This window comes from Balaenoptera musculus, chromosome 14, assembly GCF_009873245.2.
Source record: "Balaenoptera musculus isolate JJ_BM4_2016_0621 chromosome 14, mBalMus1.pri.v3, whole genome shotgun sequence".
NCBI classification, from domain to species: Eukaryota; Metazoa; Chordata; class Mammalia; order Artiodactyla; family Balaenopteridae; genus Balaenoptera; species Balaenoptera musculus.
The window spans coordinates 64461698-64484791 of NC_045798.1; the positions used below are offsets into that span (position 1 = coordinate 64461698).

Here is a 23094-nt window from a genome sequence, read left to right on the forward strand (position 1 = left end):
TGGAACTGATGGGCAGTCATTCGCATGGAAGCTTTGGGTTGATTGAAAGAGCTTGGCCTACAGGTCTGGGGACAGGCAGGAGAGACAGCAAGACCAATGCTGTGAGCCCCAACCTGGCCTGGGAGGCAGGTCCAGTCCGTGAAATTCGGGCTTAGAGGAGAGGCCCATGACGTGGGCCCCTGGTGCTAAAGGGAAGCGGAGAGGAACGGAGGGCTATGCCGGCACATGGTGGCTCTGGTGTCCGGAGGGCCCTGATGGCCCCAGGGAGGCGGTGTTCTCACCATGCAGAGGCAGAGAGGCTGAGCTGCCCTGTGCCTGGGCTGCCCTGTGCCTGGGCCGGTGCACATCGTGGTCCTAGGTGACCCTCAGCAGTGATGGGAGGTTCCCTGCACGTCCTGCCAGGGAGGTGGCAGGGTCCTGCAGTCAGGCAAGCTGAGTTTGGAGCCATCAAATCTGGCTTAGACCAACCTAAATGTTGATGGCGACAGAGGAATGGATAAAGAAGATGTGGTACATGTATACAATGGAATATTACTCAGCCATAAAAAGAATGAAATAATGCCCCTTGCAGCAACATGGATGGACTTAAGAGATTGTCGTACTGAGTGAAGTAAGTCAGACAGAGACAGAGAAATAGCGTATGATAACGCTTATATGCGGAAACTAAAAAGAAATGAGACAAATGAATGTATTTACAAGACAGAAACGGACTCACAGACTTAGACAATGAAATTATGGTTACCGGGGGGGGGGGGGGAAGGGTGGAGGGAAGGGATAGTCAGCGAGTTTGGGATCGACATGTACACACTGCTATATTTAAAAAGGATAACTAACAAGGACCTACTGTGTAGCCCTGGGAACTCTGCTCAATGTTATGTGGCAGCCTGGATGGGAGGGGAGTCTGGGGGAGAACGGATACATGTATATGTATGGCTGAGTTACTTTGCTGTGCACCTGAAACTATCACAGCATTGTTAATTGGCTATACTCCAATATAAAATAAAAAGTTAAAACATAAAAAAAAAAAATCTGGCTTGGGAACCGGGATCTACACGACCAATAGTGATGCCAGCACAGCTCAGTGGAAGGCACAGCTGGGTGGGCACCACAATTTTTGTTCTGTTTCTTCTTCTTTTAATGGTGCTCCATAAACCCACTTCCATGTTGCTATGCACTGTCTGCCTTTGTCCTTTTCATGGTTTACAATATTCCATGAGTGGACGTCCGACAATTGATACTACCATTCTCCTCTTTTGGACTACATTGATTGTTAGTAGGTTTTTTATTTTTTCTCTCTTGTGAAGATGTAGTGGTTGTTGTATCTTTATTTATAGGCGCATAGCTGCTGGAGCAGGGCGTGTGGCGGGTAGAGGGCAGGGACCATATATGCTGTCCTGCCCGAGCGCAAGTTCCTCTCTACGAGAGGCGTCTGAGCAGCTGGTACTATTACATCCACGGAGCCACATGCTTCCAGCCGATTCTACCAAGAGGGCTCAGAGCAGCCGAGGGTGGTGAAGGCTGACTTCATACGTTACAACTTGCTCTGGTGAAGTATCTGAAACGCGCAGCACTGTGCAAGGAGTGGGTCGGGGCAGGGCATCCCAGGTGAGGGCAGAGAACCAGCCACTTCAGGCTTGTGGGGACCAGAGGCCAAATTAACACAAGCAAGATTCTCCTGGGTGGGGGGATCCCAGCGTGGGGAGGTCTCACAGCCCAGGATTCCTGTCCAGCTGTACATACTTTCCACCCCACAAGGGAGAAAACTGCCCACATCCTGTTGCTCTGCAGCACCGTGCTGGCTTCATTGGAGATGCCCAGTAAATGAATGAATGAGTGAACAGATGAGATGGTAACAGCTTATGTAACTCATACAGTCTTAGTCCCACCCCCAGGAAAGTTAGAATATTCCCTCCCAGAGCCTGATTCCTTGCAGAAGGAAGGGGTGTGGATCCATGGCCCGGGGGAGCCTTTCCCTGGGGCTCTGTCCAGAGGAGCTGACACCCTGAGCTGTAACATGTCCTGCCTGGCAGCTGTGGCATGGGTGATCGGTCCCCAGGCACAGAGGCCTCCAGCAAACCTATCTGTACCTCAGCATGGATCACTGACTGCTTTACGATCACCTGTCTTGTGCTCAGCTCCATGCTAGGGGCTGTGAGGGTCAGAGAGCCTTACAGGATATATAGATACCCTGTCTCCAGGGAGTTTACAAACTGAGAAGGATGAGCCATATAGAGGCTGCAGAGGGCACAGATGTGAGCCACCCAGGTTCCCCCTCAAAAAGGACTGGTGGCCCAGCTGGTGGGAGTGTGGTCTGCAGTCAGCCCTCAGCCTAGGACCGCCCCGTCAGGATGTCCTGGGCTGCAGAGCCACCCAAAGGCATGCCCGTCCAAGGACACACACATTCCATGACCTCCTGAGGTCCCAGGGGCTCTATAAAGGCATGGGACAAACCTGAGGTGGCCATGTGTGCTCCAGATGACCCCGTGGGGATGGCTGAAGCTGAGGGGCTGCATCACCAGCTTCGTCTCTGCCCTACCTGCCCCCTCCCTCCCTCAGCATCCTGCAGAGGCAGATCCCCAGGGCGCCTCTGACTAACATCCTCACGCTAAACTCTGCTTCCTAGTCAGCTGCCCAGAGTCCCCAGCCTTGGAGAAACAGGGACTATAATACCGAAAATAATTCACAGACTAAATTCAGGGTTAATTCTGTAGTTTAGCCTCTGAGTCCTGTAAGAACAGTGGATGTATTGATAGTAATAAATGCTGCAAGACGCATCCTTAACATGCAGTTCTTCTTCGGAATTATTATGTAAGTTTTTATTAATTAACTTGTAAAACACAGACACATATATATTATAGTCTTGTTTATTACTAGGAAGAGTCGTTTCTGTTGTATTTTATGTACGATGCTCAGCTCTGGGGTCCATGATGGACAGGAGGTGATGTAGCCTGGGGACAGTGAGATGGTTTCTTTCCTGCAGGGCTCAGCCAGCCAGGAGAAATGCCAATTAAGGCAAAGCTGTCTGTGAGGAGTCATTTTAGTTGTCACGTTAACCCTACGACCTGGGGATCACAGGCTGGATACTGGCTCCCCAACTCTTCAGGCAACCTGGGCCCCTTTAATTGGCATCTGTTCCTTCGGGGCGTGGTGACCTCTCCCTAGTAATGCTGAACTTTGCAGGGTTGATGAAAAGCCAGTGAAGAGCCAAGCAAAGTCTGAAGTCTGTCTGCCTGTCTGAGACCCTCGGGCGACACTGGAACGGGAGGAGGTGGGAACGGTTCCCTTCATGTGAACATGTAGGAGACTCCGGGTGGCATATAACTCATCAGAAGCCAATAGCACCTGCTGGAATAGAATCTGCACCACAGTCCCCAGAGCCAAACAAAATGCAACCAACCATCTTGAAAAACCATGGTGTTTTGCTGCTAATTACCTTTTTCAGATGCTTTTGCTACCAACTTATTGTTTATCTTCTTACTGATCACATTAATCATTACTACAGACAGGCTGCAGGGGGAGGGGGTGGGAGAGAGTCTGCATGCCCACCCGTGCAGTCCTGGCCAACAGGACCAGCTACTGGGAGTCCTGACTGTGTGAGGACCACAAGGGTCTTTGGGGCACAGTGATGCAGGGGTTTGGGGGCGGTGGCTGGAGGGTCTCGGGACCTTGGGATGAAGGCCGGGGCACCCACCCTCACTGGCTGACACTGGGAATCCTCACGGGATACTGCTTGGTGGTTTTAGTTTGGTGTCTGTGAAGTGCTCTCTGAGCCAGCCCTGGAGGAGCTTGACTTCTTCAAGGAGCAAGGGTGAGTGAGAAGATGGAAAAGCAAACACACCTTCTGGGGAAATGGACAGGAAGGGTTTTAACATTAGTTGGGGAGAAAGCTCCTTGCTGTCACCCTCTTTCCCAGCCCCTCTGCTCCAGTAGGAACAGCAGTGGCCAATCTAGGGACAACCAGGAGGAAATCTAGGGCCAGGTCAAGGCAGGCGTGGTGGCTACTGATGGAAGCCCTCAGCTTTCCTCAGTGGTGGCAGGAAAAATACCATGATCACAGGCAGAACACAGGGGCCACTGGACAAAGGAGAGGTTCTTGGTGGGGTTGGGTGGGTGTGTCGGGACCCAGAAATCTGCTGTACGGAAGTGCTGAGTTGAAAGCTATTTTCAAAATTATGGCTACTGTGTGTTAGACATGGTGCATAATTTATCTTTTTAATTATTTCATCAGGTCAGGAGGCAGCTATAACTTTCCCATTGTACAGATGAATACCTGAGGCTCAGAGATTCCAAGAAGTCCATGGTGACCTGACTGGAAAGTGGATAAGCTGAGACTGGAACTCAGGTCTAAGTGAGTCTCCCCCAGCAGGTGCCTCCCACTGTGGAAGCCGTGGAAGGGACCTCCCTCCTGAATGGGACTCTGGACAAGGTAGTGTCCCAAGGAGCAAGGTTCCCCAGCCCTGAATGGTGTGTTTTTTCTTGGCTGCCTTCCAGACATCTGTTCTTGCACCCCTGGGCCACTGACCGCCAGCCACCTTACTGGGGAGCCCTCTTGGTCATATGAGTACGGACAGCCCTCTGTGCCTGGGACACCACCACTCAAAGCAACTTGTTTCCCGACTTTTCCATCCTGGTACTCAGATCACAGCAGGCTGAGGAAGCAAGATGGAGGTTGCTGGCCATAATGACCTAAGGGCTGGGAGACGCAGTCAAGCACTGTGGCAAGAGTGTGGTCTTGGGGGTAAGCAGATGCATATTCTGGCTCCTCCATCTGCGAGGAAGAACTTTTGGAGCAGGAGGTCCTTTTGAGGCCCTGACATTGTCTGCTTGGCCCTTCATTAGGTGGCCCCAGTGGACCAGGCCATCCAGGGCATTGACCCTGGCCAGGCAGCCGCGGGAGACACCGTCCAGCAGATGTCTGTCTGTCATGGTGTGGTCGCGCTGCTGTAGCCAGTGGTGCATTCTAAGAATACGTGACGTGGAGAACCCTTTCCCTAGTGTGTTTCGGGCAAGCAATCCCACCAGGGCCCTGCCAAGGGCAGGGCCGTGGGTGTGCCAGCACAGGGCCACTGCAGGAGCAGTGTATACTCTGGGAAACTTTACAAACGTGGCTGGGCCATTCTTTTATAACATTTGATCTCTTCAAAGATGGTGTTTAAAAAGTTTACACACTGATGTTTTCTGTTTCCTTTATTACCTCTCATGCTGATTCCTCCCGACCTCCATTATTACCGTTCTGAATTGATACCCTGATAATAATAATGATTTTGAATAACCCATTCTATGGTAATTCTTCACTTTCCTTAGTCAACTGACTTAGTCTAAGAGCAGGCCAGAATTTTGTCATAGATGGGTCTTATTAAATACACAGAATAACTGTATCTTTAATCTACCCGCCCCCTGACACCCTGGGACTTGAAGACAGCCCTCGTGTGCTGCCCCCTCTCTCCCCATCAGAGCAGGCCTCAGAGCCCGGTCCTGCCCAGAGAGACCCTTGGCTTTTTAATCGAGTCACCTAAAACCAATTGTGGCCTCACACGTCCACTACTTTCCACAAGATGCTGCTCAGTTTATTTCTAAAATTTCAGACAGTCCCAGCCCCCAAAGGAGATCCTGGCCAAAGGGATGCTCCCATCCAGCTCCATGTCACCTGGGGACGCCTGTTTGGAAGAGGCCATTGTGCTGCATCAGAGTTTGTCCTGTCCAGCTGGTGAAGGCCAGCACTTACAGGCCGGGCACTGAGGGGTGCTCTCATTCCGTCCTCACAGCAACCCTGTGAGGTTTCATCCTCATTTTATAAATGGCGAAACCACAGCACCGAGACATTATGTAACTAGTCCAATGCCACAGAGCCTGTAAATGAGAACCAGGTCTCGAACCAGGCCCCGACTGCAGAGCCTATGAGCTAAGAGGCTGTGGCACGCTGCTTCGCCTCTGGTCCCAGCTCAGAGCCTCTCCATGAAGCCTCCCCTGAGCCCTCTGCCCCTCACCCCCTGCTCTGACTCTGAACAGCACCATCTTTCTGGACCAATCAGCAGAGTCTGTCACTTTTATAGACTCTTGCTTCATTTTCAAGTTCTGTCTTAACTGGGTAAACAGATGACAGTCTTGAGAGGGCAGGGGCCAGAGAGCTGCATCTGCATCCTTTCTGGGGCCAGCACAGGGCCTGGCACACAGCAGGGGCTGCTTCTGTCCTTGCTGACTAGGCGTCACTCGCAATGGCCCCACTGGCTGTGGGGAAGGCCCCACCCATCCTCTCCTGGCTGCCCCCAGAGGAGGCTCACTTGGTCTGGCCAGTTCATCCCAGCGTGGGCCCGGGGTTGGCTGACGCTCAGCCCCTCTCCTCTGCCTGGGTCTGCAAAGAGTTCACCACCATGTTATTGGAAAGGCTTCCAAGAGCTGGAAGCCAGGTTCACTCAGAGGGTGCACCATGGGAGGAAGGGAGGAGGGCGGGGAGGGAGGGTGTCGGGAAGCGTCCCACAGCGGGGAGCCCAACAAGAGAAGGCAGGGAGGAGTGGGCAGTGCAGTAGAGACCCCGCAGCTGGGTGTGCACCAGGCCAGCCAGGGGCCCACCGCGCAGGGTCCCATCCTCTGGAGCACGCCTTCCTCTCCATCTTTGTGTTCACTCCGTTTGTTCCCCAACCTTCCTGGGGTCCAGTGTCACCTTGAAGAAACCCACCGGTCTGAAGGAAATCATCCCCACCTGCCCAAACATTAACCTGCGGTCTGTTTAGTCCAGCTCGTCCTTTCGGAAGCCCCTGGTTCTCCCCGCCATGCACCCCAACTGACAGTCCTCCCCAAGGTGCCCTCATTCTGGTCACTCATCCTCCTCCCACCTCACTCCCCCCACCACCCTGGGGCCAAGTCTGTGCCCAGGCCGCACAAGCAGGTACAGATGCCGCTTGATTAAAGTGGTGCTAGGAGGTCCCCATTCCCACAGAAACTGCCTCCACACTCTGCCCGGAGTTACTGTGCTTTATACTCACACCTGAAGTCCCCCCATTAGAAACTTAAGTCTCCTCTTTCAAAGACAGACACCCCATGAAGGGGGCAATGTGGTTGCCGGAGGCTTCGGTAGCTTCGTGTGAGTTAGTGTAAAGGATTGGCTTTCTCTTAATAACTGGGTCAGATCATCAGAAAGAGAGGATGGAGTGGGAGTCCTGAAGGGGTGCTAAGAGGCTGGGTGGGTGCGGTGATTCTGGAACACAGAATGATTCCTGGATCAGCAGGCTCCATGCGGGTGGAGGAATTTGAACAGTGAAAGAATAGAATGAAAGGACCCGGAAAAAAAGTTCTGCTGCCCTGCACAAGTACTGCTAAAAGGGAGTGACGAAAAACTAAGGGTTGAACATACACTCAGGGGGTCTTCATAACCTGGTTAGAACCCCAGAGTTTAGGCAGTCCATACTCAGAGTGGAATGTTCACCGAAAACACACACACACACACACACCCCACACCCCGTCTCCAACACACAATCCAAAAGAAGATACAGCCATGCCCAGAAAACTGCCTCAAACATATTTCCTTCCAAGCTGCCAGCGGAGGAGGCCCCACAGATCAGTAGGAGGCAGATCAAGCCTGTTTCCTTTTACTGAAACTTCTTCCCTTCTAGAATTTCTCCTTCTCTGCAGGTCCAGGCCACAAAGACATTAATCCCCATTCAAATGAACGTTCAAGGTTCTTCCTTCATTAGAAAAAAAACCTCTCAAAACACCCCCAAGCAGCGGCTCTAATGTCACCGAGTGTATGTTCACCAGGAAGGGAGGGAGGGAGCGGCTCTGGGCCTCACCTGGCCTCTTTCTTGTTGGGAGGCAGATACGTGACTGCCCCCCACCCCGCCCTGCTTCCCCTCCCTCCAGCAGCTTTAATAAACACTGATGATTTCAGTCCTCCAAGCACAGCTGTCCTGCGAGCTGTCCGGTCAGGGGTACGGGGTGGGAGCCAAGGGCTGGATCTCCAAATAAACCAGCCCTCCCTTTCCCGCCTCCGCCCGCCTCTCGAGAGCAGGTGGGTGTTGAGGAGGAGGGCACGTCTCTGGCTGAGACCAGGGATGACAGAAGCGTTTTCTGAGCCGCCTGCTGAGGGCACAGCCCCAGTGGGGGAGGGTGGAGGAGCAGAGCTTGCAGACAGGGTTAGAGGTGAGGCCGCCCTCCAAACATGCCATGAATTCAGGCCTCTCCACAACCCTCCATCCAAATCCAGGGGCCCTGAGATGGCACTTCCGGGGGCTAGCCTTAGGCCGCCTCTCTGGTTAAAATGTGTGGCACATTATTGGAGGACAGAAATGGAGCGTTAGTCAATTCGTCACCTATAGGAGGTGTGTGGGAAATGGCTAAATGGCTAAATGGAGGAATGAATGAATGACTGTCCGACACTCTGGGCTACTATTAGAAACAGCAGTAGAAGAAGGGGAGGAAAGCTATGGGGACTTCAAGGGAGGTGGGTAGGGACACTACTGAGGGGAGTGGGAGAAGAAAGGGCTACCAAGTCATATTCTACCCCATCACCGTGGTGCACACGGCCAGCCAGGCAGCTCGGACCCTCAAAGAGCGTGACTCCCTTATCAAGTAACTTCCATTTGCATGACTCCTGCTAAATCCTCCTCCAAGAAGTTGGGACAGTTGTCCGCTTAGAATGTGACACTCAGAGCTGTCATAGCTGAACTTCAGAAACCATCCACTCAAGGGCTCTCTGAATTTTTTTTCAGCAGCAGAAGCTCCCTTTTGTACAAATAAAATTTCAGGCAAAAACAGACCCACCCTGAACCGTTCTGCTTGAATCAGCTCCATGAATCCCTTTGGAGACGCCAGTCTAATCCAACGCCTCGTTTTGAGAAAGGAAACTGAAGCCCAGAGAGGTCAGCCTGTGTTCTCACTCTCCATCACAACCACCTTCAGGCGCCTGGTCCCCTCTGCTGAGCATCGACTTCAGTACCTCTTGGGTGGGGCCCGGCACGTGTAATCTTTAAAAGGTTGCATAGGTGATGACCACCTGGAGTCAGGTTTAGGAACTGCTGGATTAAGCACTAGCTTGAAAGTGAACAATAAATTAGTAGCTGGGCCTGATCCCAGCTGCTTGACAATGATATCCAAGAAGCTATTGGAATTCATTTCCGGTACTGAGGTCTGCTTATATTGAACTTGATGCCACTGATTGAGATTTTAGCATGTTCTGGGTGAAAGGATAATTTTTCATAATCTTTGGCAGTCTTTCAAACTAGGTGAGTCCCCTCCCCTGAACCATGCGGGTCATATCTACCTCTGTTAAGAGTGTGACTCCAGTCAGTCCCATAGGTATGACAAGGGGATGAAATTATTTCATTGTGGAGCTGAAATACCAGTGTCAAATAGAGCACCCAGCCACACCTAGCAGTCTTGGATGAATCAATGGAGCTTGCCAGCAGCTCAGGGCTCGAACAGGAATGGGACGAGGTGGCCTTGTATTGCCCGGCTGCCACCTGGTTATGATGTTAGCTCTCCAACAGTTTTATTTGTGGTCCCAAAAGTGTCACTTAACACAATAAAAAGGTCAGGATCTTAGTCGTCTCCATCAAAGTCCCAAACATTGAACAGCTTGTCCAATGAATGTCACATTTATTTCCCTTCAGGTCAATTTCTTCCCTTCCCAGGGCCTGGCTTTCCATCAGCAGCTGCATCTGGATAAAGTGGGGCTGAGGGAGCGGGCCCCACTGCCGGCTCTCTGGAGCATTCCTCGGGAAAACAGAATGAGAGCACCGACCCCTGCACCGTCCCATAGAACAGTGTCACACCCTGCGACCCTGCACTGTCCCATAGAAACTTATAGAGAAAACTTGGTGAGAGGTCTGGGACATGCAGAGGAAACACCAGGCTAGGTAGGATGATCAAGAAGGTGAAATAAATGGATCTCACTATAGGTACGGCAAGCAAATGTGACTTAGCTGATTCCAGAATATTTCCTGGGTGCTGCTTCCTTGAGCATATAAACCCTTAGAAAATAGGATGGCTACAATTAAAAGGCAGATATTATCAATAAATGTCGTCAAAGATGTTGAGAAACTGGAATCCTTACACACTGCTGACGGGAATGTAAAATGGTGCAGCCACTGTGAAAAACAGTCTGGCAGTTTCCCAAAAGGTAACACATAGAGTTACCATCTGACCCAGCAATTCCACTCCTAGGTATATATCCAAGAGAAAGACTAACCTATGGCCACACAACATCTTGTGCATGAATGTTCATAGTATTATTGACAAGAGCCAAACATGGAAACAACCCAGCTATCCATCAGGTGATGATTGGATAAATAAAATGTGATATATCCATACAAGGAACATTATTCAGCAATAAAAGAAATGAAATACCGATACATGTTACAGTGTGGATGAACCTTAAAAACATTATGTGAAGTGAAAGAAGTCAGTCGCAAAAGGCCGCATATTCTATGATTCCATTGATATGAAATGTCCAGAACAGGCAAATATATTTAGAGATAGAAAGTAGATTTTTGGTGACCTAGAACTGGGGAGTTGGGGTGAAATGGGGAGTGAGCGCTAATGGTTACGGGGTTCTTTTTGGTGTGATGAAAATATTCTAAACTTGATGGTGGTGAGGGTAGCACAACTTCGTAAATATACTAAAAACCACTGACTTGTACACTTTAAGTGGGTGACTTGCATGGTATGTGACTTACAGCTCAATAAAGCTTGTATTAAAAAAAAAACAACAAACCTTAGAAAAGTTCCTGTTATTTAGGTTCTGCTAAATAGAGGCGTTCTCTGCTAGACTTCCCTAGGGCTTAAAAGAAGGCACGTATCAACAGGAATTAGGGTCACCGTCACCTCTTACTTTTACCAGTAGCTTCACAAGAAACAATGGATCAACCCGTTAGCTCCAGAAAGAACAAAATCATCAGCCAGAATCCACAGCCAAAAGAGCAACAGCCCTGAGTGTACGTGTGCACATATGTGTGTGTAGGCAAGGCAGAATTTTTCTGAAGGCCAAGTTCAGCTCTGATATTATTTGGGAAGGTCACGTGTACATCTGCTTCTGGTTTGTATCTAATTTGAAAAAGCCGACACTGACTGTGTACTCTATTATTAGGCAGTGTTTTTCAGTTCAGTGTCTCGGTGTTGCTCTACTCAACTTGTTCAGAGGATGAACTTACTTCTTGACAGATGAAGAACATTCCGCCCCGGGGTTCTGGCCCAGGAGGGGCAGGCTTTGGTCGTGCCAGCTTTTCCCCTTCTGCACCTCATGTGACCCGAGCCAGGCCACCACTGGGGAAGAGTTCTTACCCCGGGGGAAGCTTCCTTCTCGATTGCTGGCCTCCTGCAGGTGGAGGAGATGCGGGGGTGACGAGGAAAGGGAAGGAGGCCCACTCTGGCTGGTCCCCTTCCAAGCAAGGCCCCGATGGAGGGGGCCTCCCAAAGGGAACGAAAGGGAGTGAGACAGGAGAGCACACATTCTTCTTTTTCTAAACACAGGCTCGAGATGGACAAAGGGAAAGTTATATTATGCTGCAATTTTGAAAGTCATCCACTGAAGATAAACTCTCCCTTCAAAGGAATTACTCATCTTACTCCGTCGTGGTACCTAGGGGTCTATCAGTATTCAAATTTATTAAGCAACGACATGCAGAATATATAGTACAAAGGGCCCATTTCATCACCCCATTCCTCAAGTTATCTGTTTTTTGCTAAGTCATGAGAAGTCCAGCAACTTAAAAACCAAAACAAAAACTAACAAGCGCGCACAAAGATGGAAAAAAATCCTTGGTGGAAGTTACTAGGAGGCAGGCAGCTTCAGAAAGGAAAAAACACAATCTCTGACTAATATGAAGGAGACTCCAAATTGCTCTTGGCAACAATCTCTCAACCCCAGATTCCCCTCCCTCTATTCATCTCCACAGTTCCCAGCCAAAGGAAAATAAACTGAACAGCTCTCTCCCTGGCCCAACCTGTAGGGCTGCACGGCTGAGCAAGCACTGAGCAAACAGACATCCCCATGCAATTATCCACCTGTGCAATCGCTGTAAACATGCGGCAGCCAGGCGGGGGCTCACTGCTCTGATCAGGCTTGATCATCTCAATATTAGGAGAAAAATGCCTTTATTCTGTCACCACGACATCAAAATGGAACACAATGTGATCTCGTGACCTCAAACCCGAGAGATTTAAAAAAAAAGAAAAGAAAGAAAAGAAAAGGAAAAATAAGACAGAAAGAAGAAAGGAAGAGGAAAATCGTCCTCCCCAGAAGAGTTGGTGTCAGTTCTGAAGAAGTAAGCCCCCAGAACATCCCTCAGATGGGCTTAGCTTCAAGGCAAAATTTATCAGTTCACCTTCCTCACAAAAGTGAGAGTTAATTTTAGAGGTAGTTATCTTACACCTATTATACCATTCAAGATGGAAGGAGAGTTAACAGGCCAAATGTCCTGAAATATTTATGGCCGCTCTGTGTCAAAGATTCATCTGACACTGTTTTATTAGGACAGATATGTCAGGTCAGCTAAAGCAGAGGTGGACAGGAGCATCGGGAAATGGCATTGGTGGAGATATAGCGGATGGAGCACCGTCTTTTCAGTTGAGTCCTGAAACACCCTGGCAGGCGGGCGTGAGCTGCTCTGAGAGCTATGGACAGTCAAGAGACCTGGCTTCTAGTGCTGGCTTCACTACCAAGTCCTGTGAACACGGACCAGCTTCCCCAGTGGTAGGATGAGGGGCTTGGAGCTGCAGCTCCAGCCCTGAGAGTATGGAAGGTGCCATTGCAGCCGCTGAGGAACGAGGGTGGGGGCCGGGAGTGAGGCTCTTGGGGCAGCTCTCAGCCTGGCTGGCACTGCTGCAGAGAGGCACTAGTCCTCCTAGAGGCTGCACGGGGTCTTGTCCTCTCCAGCTTCGATGCCCCAAACTAAAGGCTCATCTTAGAACCCACGACTGTAAACCAATAATCTGAACAGCAGGGGCTCAAACAGCTTCCTAGGTCCCTGTGTGCACTCCGGGGACCAGTCCTCATGACTGTAGCATGGGGACACTCACCATTCCAACTGCCCACCCCTTGTCTTCTCCCAGCCCCCCTGCTGCCTCTCCTTCTTCATGGCCATGCTTCTGTAGCACCTTCCCACATACTGTCTCATTTCATTCACACAATACTCACTGAAGGATGTACTGTTACAATTACTATTCCCATTGACAGAGGCCAGGGACCAGGTCAGATTTCACTTACTAATGTATGCCAACACTTAGCATGGTGCTTGGAGTCACACATTAGACAATGTAACAGTTGTCGAATAAATGATTGACTGATTGAATGGAAAGAAACTCAGGTTCAAGAAGGTTAACATTGGATGTAACACATACTGTTTTGTACAATAATTATACCAGAGTGATGGAGTCCTGTCTCCTCAACTAAAATGAAACATTCTAAAAGATGGGTGGTATAATGGGTAGCTTGGATTCCTGGTTCTGTCACTAAGTAGCTGGGCAGCTTACTTAACCCCTTTGAGCTTCAGTTTCCTCATCTGCAAAGTAGAGCTAATGATTCACATCTGATGGGTTGTGTGGGTTAGAGGAGATGAAGTATGCCAAGCACAGTACCTGGCACGTGGTAGATGGTCTCTGAATGTCCCATCCCTCTCTTCCCTACCCGGACCCTCTTCGGCTTATCTCCCAGAGCTGACACTGCAGGATAAGCCTTGAGTTCTATGACCTCCAGGCCTTTGCTCTTTTGGTCTTCCTCCCTCAGGGTCCTGACCCAAAGCCTCCTCTTATTTTAAGCCTTTGTTGACCTCTTTGGCTGCCAAAGTGCCTCTTCTCAGATCCCAAAATGGATCTCCCAGTTGTCTCTCAAGGAAAAGTTGATTCAGGGAAGGGCCCAGTGTGTAGCTTGTGTCTCTTTTGACTTGTGAGAAGAGATCTGGAGATCCATCCAGAGGAGGTCCCTGAACCCTTCTAATTCCTAGGATTTAACTGGGTGATGGAGTGGAGCTGAAACTTGAACCTGGCAGGACCTTTGCCCTTCCTCTCCCTCCCCTTCCACAAAAACTTCTATGACTCTGGAGAAAACTGCCTGATTGTTTCAACCACTTCCTTTACTTGTTCATATTCCTGCATTTGGAGGGATTGGAAGGGGTACGCCACCCGTCGCCCAATGAATCGCGAGAATGAGGCTGCCTCCTGTGCAGAACCCAGTACCAGGGGTTAAAAGAAAAAGGGCAGCCGTCCCCGGCCCACCGTCCACAGCCGGGACAACAGAAGCCAGAAACCAGCACGACCAAACCCGACGACCCTCGGAGCCCTGACCACAGACACGAAGAAAACTGCACCCGCTCGACTGTCAGAGCCGGGGTGTGTGTGGGGTGTGTGCAGGCTCTTTCCAGAGTCCCTCCCAGGCCAGCCCGCGGCCGCTGCAGGAACCCGGCTGCAGGGAACCCGGCGGTCGCGAGGGCGACGCGGGTTGGAGCGCGCGGAGCCGGCCCGTCCCACCCGGAGCCGGCCGCCTCTGGAGCTCCGGGACCCGGGCTTGGCTCCACCGCCCACCCACGCCCAGGTCAGGGCACAGGGAAGGGTCCCCACCCACCCGGTTCTGCTGGCGATTCAGCCCGGGACGGCGACGGGATTCCCTCCGGCTCGCCCAGCGACTTGTGCCAATCCCCCTTTCATTCCTGCCCCTGTCCTGACTTCTGCCAGGAGTTGCCTTGGCTTTCTCCCTACCCCCCGCCCCAAGTTTTGCATCTGATATAGGGGGGACCAAGCTTTTTTTTGGGGGGGGAAGGGTCTTGAAACTAACAATGTCTATCGACCACTACCTTCCAGAGTGCCCCTCGCACTCTCCGCTGTCCCCTTTCTGCCACCCCAAAACCTGCCGCGAGGGCCGCGGGCGCTGAGAACGCGAGCAGAGTTGCTGTATTCCGAGTCCCCGATTCTTTCCTGCGCTTCGCTGGGAGGTAGGCGGCCGCGCGCCCCTGCATTACCGCGGGGGCCCTAGCCCCGCTTTCCCCAGCACGCTCGTTTCCAGCCCAGGCGCGGCTTTGAAATTCCTCGCGGACGCCGCCACTCACGCCCGGCGAGGGCCAGTCCGAGCCACCACCCGGGCCAGGCGTCCCCGCAGTGCCCGGAGAGGGATGCAGCGGGCGGGCGCCCGAGGCGCCTCCTCCCGTCCCCCGCCTCCACGGCCGCCTGCCCGGAGCCCCGAGCCCATCCCAGCCCGCTCCGGCCGAGGCCGCCGCAGACCCACCTGGCCGCCCCGGGGACGCCGCTCGTGCCCGGGTCGTGTCCTGAGCGCCGCCAGGGTCCCGGGCTGGGAATTCACGCGGCAGCGCTGCTCAGGGGAGCCTGCCGCAGCCGGCGGGAGGTTGTCATTGATTCGTGCTGGGCGAGTTAAGCCATTCCAGGAGTGGTTTTGAGAGAGCACTCCCACCCCTCCCTCCAACCAGAAGTATTTGGCAGGCAGCCCCTTTTTGTCCACCTGTACTGTTCAGCGCGGGACAAGGACCAATTTCACTAGTCGCGCTTTACGCCTCACTTTCTAATACGAAAAGTAAGCCCCTTCGTAAAGGTAAAGCAGAAATGAAAGCAAGGGTAGTGGAGAAGCTTTTCCCCCACTTTTCTCCTGGATCTCTCCGTTTGTTTATTTTTTCTCTAATATTTCACAAAATGCCTTACCATTTATCTCAAATCAGGGATGGCTTTTCATTGTTATTGTTTTTTTCTACAATTCTGCACGTCTTTTATTTTTAGAGGCAATTTTATTTCCATTTGCCTGAAACCTGAGCCCAATAAAATTACTAGAATTATATGTTTTCTCTTTAAAGGGTCGTGAGTGTAACTTATCAAATAAAACATTGCACAGCAAGCATGCAAGTGGCAAATGAAAAGGAGGGAAGTGCAGGAAGTAAGCACAGAACCGTGGCTCCCTCCACGGGGTTGCCCAGGGAACTTGGCCCAGAGGGAGTCCTGAAGCCTGAGGTGGGAGCATCTACTGCCCTATTCTCCCCAACGACAAACACAGTATCACCAGGCTCTCCCTGGCTTTGTCACCGTTCTAAGACTGACTCAGAAATGCCAACCCGGGACCCAACAGTCCACATTTGGGGTGGGCCAGCCACCAATCCCAGAGAGGTGTGGTGGAGCGCCCTTGCCCAAGCTGTTCCTTGAAACCACATACCACGCCCTTTTTGAAACTGCCAGCTGGGAGGCTCCTGCTGCTGTCAGCCCTCTTCCCCAGAACTGCCCTTCACCTGGGGGGAACTTTCACTAACTCCTGGGTACCTAGGCTGGCGGTTCTCAGAAAGGGGGGAGGAGCCAGGGAGGGAGGGTCCTTCCTCCCTGGAGACCAGCTGCCTGGTGTGTGATGGAGACTCAGCACAAAACAAATGAGACCAATGAGAGACCTGGCCCTCCATGGCCTCTGTCACTCTTCACCGGCAGGCCACAAACATTAAAGCATCCCAGAACCAAAGGTAAATCCCAAAGGCCCATCAGTCTATGAAGGCCCAGGATGGGGCTGAGGTTTGCAGAACCCCAGGAAGATGGTTCAGACTTAAATTTATCTCTTCCAACAGGTGCCCCCTGCCTGAAATCCCAGTGTTAATGATTCATTCCTTTGTGGGGCACGCCCTGCACAGAGCCTGCGCCAGGCAGGCAAATTTGCTTCAGGAAGGCAGGAAGGGTCTCCTTCTGTAGTTTTAAAACTGAAAAATACCCATGGGTCAGGGGCAAGAGTCTCCACAAGGGGCTGGAAGGAGTTTGTCAGACCTTCTTGTTATGGTGGGAGGGTCATGGATGGCAGCATGTCGGGGTGGAGAGGCTGGGAGCTGGGGAGGATGGGAGGGGAGGGGTGAGGAGGGGAGGAGAGGGGTGGGGAGGGGAGGGGAGGGTGTGAGGAGGGGAGAGAGTGTGGGGAGGGGAGGGGAGGGGGGGGGAGGGAAGGGGAGGGGAGGGATGGGGTGGAGAGGGGAGGGGAGGGGTGAGGAGGGGAGGGGAGGGGTGGGAGGGGAGGGGTGGAGAGGGGAGAGGAGGGGAGGGGGGGGAGAGGAGGGGTGGAGAGGGGAGGGTTGGAGAGGGGAGGGGAGGGGAGGGGAGGGGAGGGGAGGGGAGGGGTGGGGAGGGGAGGGGAGGGGGGGGGAGGGGAGGGGAGGGGAGGGGCTGCTAAATCAGGGAATCAGGCACTGAAGGTCAGAAGGGAAGGTGCTTAATCAGGGTTGGTGGACAGCTTCCAAGATTGGATGACTCCATATAGCTTTTTATCAAAAACCATGTACTCCCGGAACACCCAAGCCAAAGAATGAAAAGTTAAATCCCTGTGTCCACAAAGGCACTAATTAAATATCCACTCAAGCATAACTCCACACTCCACTCCTAGAACCAGTAGGTAAAGGCGCCAGCGCATGATCTGGATGGAATCAGTATCAATCCAGAAGTGTTTGCTGTGCATCCAGAAGTTGAGGTTTGCCACAGCGGCCTGGGTGGAGGTGGGGTGGGGTGGGTGCAGTGGGGTGCCGCCCTCCCCTCGGAGCCTCACGTCTTGTGGGGAGATCAAGCACAGGGGACCAGTCAGCATGGGGTGGGGTACTATAGAGCACTATCCGGGGTCCATTAAGGAACAGGGCGCTGATTCTGCAGAGCAGACAAGGAACCAAGGGCAGTCATGAGGATAGGACTCATCTGGAGAGGGCTCCAGGAAGTGGTCCAGGCAGACCTGGAAGTCTGTGCTGCTGTGAGAAGGAGGGCATGTCAGGTAGGGGGAGTGAAGGCTGGGGGAGGGGGCAGCTGGCCTGGTTTAGAGGGTTCTCCCAGTGGATAAAGCATCAGGTCGGGGTCTACAAGACAATCAGTTTATGGATACAGCTTCCAGCTAAAAGGAGAGAGTACAGGGCAGGGCCTGCTTTGGAGGGAGGGAGGATTGGAGCACCTCTTTCAAACCCAGCTGGAGCTGAATGTGGGCAGAGGGAGTGGAGGAGGGAGGCTGTAGGGAGGGGTGGGGGAGAGTTGTGTTCCCAGCCCAGCCTGCCCCTAGGCGGTTCCTCCTAGCAGAGCTCCAGCCCCTGGACCTGAAGGAGCGTCTGAGTAGGCCAGTGGGTGGTGCCAGGGCTGAGGATACTGCAGCCAAGAGCCTGGGGGGCGGGGGGTGGGGGGGAAAGTTGGCCACGGTCCAGCCCACCGGCTGGGTACCGCAGTGGACAGTGGATGTCATTCCTCCCTCCCCCTTAATCACTGTGTGTGCATGCCCTGTTGGGACACACCCTTCGGAAGGGCTCTGGGCAAAAAGTGGGGAGCCCTGCCCCTCTGCCCCTCCAGCCTCGCCTCCCTGTTCTCAGCCCCCATGCCAGCCGCCTTCTGGGAACAGGAACATAAAGGAGTCTTGGAGGGTGGGGTGGGGAGAGGGGGGCGGGAGAGGCTCCCAAAACCACACAGAAGGGGCTCAGGGCGGGCCAGACTCTAGATCTGTTACTGTGCATTTCCTTTGGGGAGGTGGTTCCCTCTTAGGCCCTCTCTGGCCCCCTCCCTCTTACTCCCCCTCCTCCTCTCCCCCTCCTTCCCGCCCCACCCCCTTCCTGGGTCAGGTCGGTCAGAGCACTTGGAAACAGGCTGGCTTACAGACGCCTGGCCTTCCACATCTGCCTCCAAACCACCACACGCCCTTGTTCCAGGGAGGATGAAAGCTCCTGCTCCAACCACCAAGCAGTGGCTCAGAAGGCTAAACAGAAGCACAGGGAGCAAATTCGCTACCATCAACTTGAAACTTTAGTGGTGCCTGGTCATCAGCTGTGACACAGGCACGAAGACAGCTTCTGTACAAGCAGGCACACATACAGAATGTGCATAGAGAGGGGGACACAGAGATGGCCCGTGTAATCCGAAAATAGTAATCACTCACATCTATTGAGAATCTACCCCTCACTTAATCCTTCAACCACACCATGAGGTAGGTCCTTTTATTTTCTCCATTTTACTAATGAGGAAACTGGGGCCCAGAGAGGTCATATCGCTTGTTCAAGGTCACACAGCTTGATAAATCACAACCACTGGACATGACGCCTGGGTCTTTGGACTCTGCTGCCCAGAGGCTGACCCCAGGGTTGGGCTCTGGCCCTTTGTCTAGTTCCTACAACTGGTTCCCTAAGAAGCAGTTTGCTTTGCTAGTGTGTGCCTCAGTTTCCCCACCTGCTGAGCAGGCAGAGTAATGACTCTTACTAAACTGAGAGGATGTTATTAGCCAGGAGGAGGCTGAGATGGAGGTTAGACTGTGATAAAGTGCTAGAGCAAGTCTTCCCTAGAGGACACACATGGCACTGAGGTTGAGTGTTACTCAGGCTGGAAACTCAGAGTTGCCCTTGCTGCCTCCCTCTTCTTCCCGCCCCTCCCCCCTCTCCAGCCAAATCACCACTTACAAGACTCCAATCTCCAAGGTAGATCCCCAGTCTGCCCTCTACCTGCGTCCTCCACCACTGCCCTAGCCACCAACCCTCTCCCCTTGACTTGGGCGGGACCCCCTACTGGCCCCCCTGCTCCCACTCCTGTCCTGCTCCTTCCACCCAGTGCCACACAGCTGCCCCGGTAATCCTCAAACGTGCATCTGGCCATGTTGCAGGGCACTTGAAATGCAATCCAAACTGTTCACTGTGGCCCACGAGGCACGGAGAATCCCTGCTTCTCTCCCCAGACTCACCCCTGCCTCCCGCCCCCATCCTCCAGTCACCAGCAGACACACTGAGTTCCTTTGCCTTCCTGTTGTGGGACCTTCCTTGGCCTGACGTGCCCTCCGCTTACCTCAGGTCTTGAAGAAGCGTCACCTCCTCAGAGAAGGCTTCCTTGACCACCACGGATAGAAAACCCGCCCCCTATTATCTATTTCTGACCCTTGATCAAAGCACTCATGCAGCTCGCTTACTTTTATTTAACAGCATGTTTACAATTAATTATGTTTTGACTGTCCCTCCCACCAGAACAGAGGCTGCTTGTGGGCCGGGGACCCTGTGTGTCTTTTTCAGTGTGTGTACCTGGTACTCGGTAGCCTCCTGGCAAATATGTGGGGGGAAAAAACGTTTGTAGAGAAAACCCTAGATCCAGGAGGACTGGATTTAGTCCTGGCTTGGCCACTGGCAGGCTGTGTGCCCCTGGGGATGTCACACGCCCTCCCACATTCTCATCCTCATCCTCAGGAAAGGGGGACTATGGATGAGATGATGACCAGGAGCCCGACCAGGTGAATGCTCTACAGCCAGGCTAGTGCCAATAAACAAACACGAAGACAATCCCGGCCGCAATGCACTTGAAAGGGCTTCGAGAAGGTTTTGCTTCTGTCGTTGGCCCTGCTGATTTTTTATGCGAATCGGCTTGTGAGGACTGAGTGCATTCTCACAGCTGTGACCCCTCCACCCCCTGCACATGCTGCCACACAAGGATGGAAACAGGTTGGTCCAGCGCAGCAGTTATACCTCTGAGAGAACCAGCAGGAGACCCAGTCAGGGCTGATTTTATCTGGGGATTTCTACCCAACAGCCGTGCTCCTCTGACAGGACAGGTCTGAGGGCCCGACCTCCGATGAGGTCTGTGCATGAGGCGCTTTGAGTTTTCAGTGGCTTCTAAACCCATCACGCTCAGTCCCACCACAACCCTGAGTCCCACTTTGCAGATGAGGAAAGTGAGGCTTAGATTAAAAAGCGAGTGAGTGGCAGAATGGAGATGTCTGAAATCAGTGATGCAAAACTCTCGTGAGATTAATAGTCTTTTAAAAACTTATGTATATGAATATATAATTTTAAAGAGAGTATTGATCTATCATCTGAAAAAACATTTGAAATTCTTCCATAATAGAGAAAACTTGTGAGACTGAGGCGAGAAGGTGACCCGTAATCCCACCACATCTGGCAACATGACAGCCATGCAGGGCCACTAGTCTTGCCTCAGTGCTCCCCCCTCTCCCCAGCCGACATCTCTCTGTCTCACTGGAGCAGACAGTCCACCCCCCACTAAATGCAAGCTTCACCTGACATCCCACTTTGCACTTCTTAGGTGCTCAAAACACATTTAATTAAAATTTGAGAAAAACTCAACTGGCTGGAGCACGAAGGTGGCACTTCAGGGGCACCCGGCCTCTTGCATCACGGCCGAGCTTCCCGCCTGATGACAGACCGAGTCCTCACTATTCTGAAGTCCCTGGTTTGTACTATTATCGCATGGATGTCCCTGTAATCACGCGATTCTATCACTTTGGTCCTCAGATCAGATTTTATTGAAATGTATTAAAATGCCAATGTGAGATAACAATTCATCACTGTTTCGCATCAAGAACAGAGAAGGAGTGACGACAGAATCTAACCTAAGCTTATACAGTCATAAAGTTTATCCAAATCTGCTGGTTGCCCATGCTGCACACATTTCTGCCACTGGGTCGTAGGGCGGCAGACCCATCCTCCAGACCCCACTGGCCAGACTCCTTGACCTAACTCCCCGACTTCTTCAGGTACACAGAGGTGATCCAGGGGAGCTGAGTCCTGTGGCTGGCTGGCCTTTGGCTTCCCAGTCCAGTGGGAGCTGGAGAAGAAGGCGAGGCCCAGGGGGGAGGCCCCGATACTCGGAGCCCTACCTCCACCTCTCAGGTGTGCTGGGAGACCAGCCGGAGCTTGTCCTGACCTCGGGTGGGAGCCTCTGAGAGGAGGTACAGGCTGAGAACAGGGTGCCAGGGTGCCGGAATTGTTCCCTCTGGGGAAGTGAGGGGGAAAGTACCCTGCCTGGCTGGGCACACAACAGACGGGGCGAGTGAGCTCACAGCCTGAGAGTCCCAGGGCTGCCAGGGCCTCGCCCTCCTCCCAGATTGTATCAGTGGCACCCTCGGGAGGAGGGGAGGGGGCCACGAGCTTCCGCAGAGCGGCTGGAGCACTGGGTGACTGGGCCTGTCACCACCAGAGCAAGCTGGGCATCTAGGGGAGGAGGGCTTGGCCAAAATGTGGCCAATGGGGGCAGTGGAGGGAAAGGGGGCCACGCTACCAGCCAGGGAGGCGGCCTCCCTCCTCTCTTCCACCCTCCCTCCCCCTCCCGCCCTTCCTTCCTTTCACAGGTATATACTGACTGCCTTTCTACTTAGGCTTCGGCTATAAAGCGAACACGTGGACATGTCATGTCTCCGTCCTCATGGAGCTGACCTTCCAGTAGGGAAAGACAAAGGACCATCTACCACGAAGTCAGCTGGGTGAGGCCAAGTCTTTGTGCCTTGCTCTTTTCCTAGGGGAAACCACCCCTTTGTGGTCTCCTGCAGCCTTTCACCTCATTTGATCGCACTCTGAGGGACTGGGAGAGCAGGGTTTATAGCTCCCAGAGAGTGAGGAAACGGGCTCAAGGGTGGGGAGGTGACATGCCCAAGGTCACACTGGGTGCAGTGTGAAGCCACTGCCTGGAGCCCCAGCCGCCTGTCTCCTTGCCCAGTGCTCCCAGCACTGTCTGTCTTCCCCAGCACAGTCACCTAAGCTTACCAGCAAAGCAAGGAGAGGACTTAACTCCGTGCTTCTAGAGATACCTTTTTTTTTTAAAGGGGATGTTTATGCACTAAAAAAAAAAAAAAAAAAAAAAAAACCTAAAAAAAGAAAGAGAAGGAAGAATGAGAAGAAAGAAAAAAAAAAAAGAACTAAGAACCTCAACCTAGACAAACAACTAACTTACCTAATATTAAATGACATTTGCAAGACAGGACCCTGTGGGTCTAGGCAGCCTGGGGAGTTGAGGTCCAGGCTACACCAGCTGCAAACTCTGGCCTTGACCCAAGTTCCCTTTGGTAAATATGGTGAAAGTTGGCCTGTCCATCCTGGGTCCCTGCACATGTGTGAGACCCCCTTACCCAACCCTTGGGCATAACCTGGGTGCCCACTTATCCCTTAGCTGGTGTTTGCCCAGGAGGAGGAAGGGGGGTGACAGGAAAGGGGAAGATAAGGCAGGGCTGTGTGTGTGCAGGAGTGCTCGTGTGGGTGTGCTGTGCGAGGGGGTCGGCAAGTGGAGGGACCCGCATCTGAGCTGGGTGGTTGGCTACTTGCTGGGGAACAGGGACACACCAGCCCCTTCTCTGGTGGATGAAGCAGTGAACAGGGCTCCAGCGCCCTCTAGAAAAGTGTCTGCCCTAACTGGTCC

General features: G+C 52.6%; 1 protein-coding gene across 14 annotated transcripts in view; it reads right to left on the reverse strand.

The window, feature by feature from the left end:
* Nucleotides 1-23094, reverse strand: part of ZBTB7C (zinc finger and BTB domain containing 7C) — a 373598-nt gene that overhangs the window by 86926 nt on the left and 263578 nt on the right. For 5 of the 14 annotated variants that reach the window (XM_036823651.1, XM_036823646.1, XM_036823654.1 and 2 more), the window contains exon 1: nt 15209-15336. The exons of the other annotated variants lie outside the window; for them this stretch is intronic. The gene's annotated coding sequence lies outside the window, so the exon portion shown is untranslated. Of the gene's footprint in view, nt 1-15208; nt 15337-23094 lie in introns of those variants that run through there. 14 annotated transcript variants of the gene reach the window in all.